The 1,910-nt window shown below is 34.4% G+C and overlaps 1 non-coding gene across 1 annotated transcript; it reads left to right on the forward strand.

The window, feature by feature from the left end:
* Window positions 1-1,452: 1,452 nt before the first annotated feature.
* On the forward strand, window positions 1,453-1,525 carry TRNAG-UCC (transfer RNA glycine (anticodon UCC)). Its single transcript has one exon. It is a non-coding gene; the product is annotated as a tRNA-Gly (tRNA).
* Window positions 1,526-1,910: the final 385 nt, after the last annotated feature.

Consider the following 1,910-nt stretch of genomic DNA (forward strand, 5'->3'; position numbering starts at 1 on the left):
TGTGTCACTTATATATTCATTGAAATAACATGGCTGAAGGCAGTTTGCAATAGCTTTCAGAAACAGCTTAGTGCAAGTGTTCTTAAACACTTCACCACATACATTAAAGAATGGGTATCACTTCCACTGTCTGTAATGAAAGTGTAGTAAACACAGCTTGCAAACAAGCTTCTTAGAATCCTCCTTGTAAAAAATGATTTTAAACACTTCTCTACATCCACAGGAGAATGTGCATCACTTCCATCCACTAAAATGACACTATGCTTAATGCAGCATGAAATTAGCTAAAAATAAATTTTTAGTGAAACTTTTCTTAAATTTTTCACTACATGCATTACATATTCAGTATCAGTACATTCCCTGAAATAACACTGTATTAAACCCACTTGCAAGTAGGTACTTAAAAAAAATCTTAATAGGAATATTCTTAAGCACTTTAATATGTACATTACAGAATGGGTATCATTTCCATTCACTGAAATAACACTGTTGAACACAGCATGCAGGTAGCTTGTTAGAATCACCTTTATTAAAGTGTCCTTAAACAAGTCATTTCATGCATTAAACTTGGGAATCTCTCTCCTCCTTTCACTGAAATGACACAATTCTGAATTCAGCTTGCACGTAGTTCCTTAGCAACCCTTCATATCAAGCGTTCTTAAACACTGTGCTAAAGGTAGCTTATAACACTTCACTACAGGCATTATAGAATCGGTATCACTTTTATTCACTAAAATAACTCTGTGATCAATGTACCTTATAAGCACTTGTTTGAAATATCTTTACTCCAAATGTTCTTAAACAGTTCACTACATGCATTTCAGAAAGTGTATCACTTCCATTACTTGAGAGATCACAGACAAGTGTGCAGTTTGTAATTGGCTTGTTAGAAACATTTTTATTGCAAGTGTTTTCAACTCTTTTACATACATTACAAAATGGGCATTACTTCCATTTATTGAAATAACCCAGAAACACAGCTTTTACCTAGCTTATTAGAACATCTTCATTACAAATGTTCTGAAGCACTTAAATACATGCATTGCAGAATGGGTATCACTCCCATTCACGGAAATAACACTGTGCTGAACACATCCTGCAAGAAGGTGTTTAGAAACATCTTTGGTATGTGATTATATTCACATCGCTATGTGTATTAGATAACAGATATAAGTTCCCTTCACTGAAATACCACTGTTCTGAAAAATATCAAGTAGCTTGTAAGAAACATCTTTATAAGAAGTGTTCTTAAAATTTCACCACATGCATCATAGAATGATAGTATTTTCATTCACTAAAATAATACTGTGTTAAGAGCTTGTTAAATATGCATTCATAGAATAATATTTACAAGTGTCCTATAGTAACCACAATGCATTGCTGAATGTTATCACATTTATTTACTCATATACACTGAGCTACATGCATCCTGAAAGTAGTTGTTTAGGGAATTCCCTGGTGGTCCAGTGGTTAGGACTCTGTGCTTCCACTGCAGGGGGCCCAGGTTCGATCCCTGGTTGGGGAACTGAGATCCCACAAGCCCCATGGAATGGCAAAAAACCAAAAAGTAGTTGTTTAAAACATCATTATTAAAGCTTTTGACAAAATTCAACAACCGTTTATGATAAAAACTCTCCAGAAAGTGGGCATAGAGAAACTACCTCAACATAATAAAAGCCATATATGACAAACCCACAGCAAACATAATTCTCAATGGTGAAAAACTGAAAGCATTTCCTCTAAGATCAGGAATAAGACAAGGATGTCCACTATTATTCAACATAATATTGGAAGTCCTAGCCACAGCACTCAGAGAAGAAAAAGAAATAAAAGGAATCCAAATCAGAAAAGAAGAAGTAAAACTGTCACTGTTTGCCGATGACATGATACTATACATAGAAAATCCTAAA

Source organism: Physeter macrocephalus, chromosome 9 (assembly GCF_002837175.3).
Source record: "Physeter macrocephalus isolate SW-GA chromosome 9, ASM283717v5, whole genome shotgun sequence".
NCBI lineage: Eukaryota > Metazoa > Chordata > Mammalia > Artiodactyla > Physeteridae > Physeter > Physeter macrocephalus.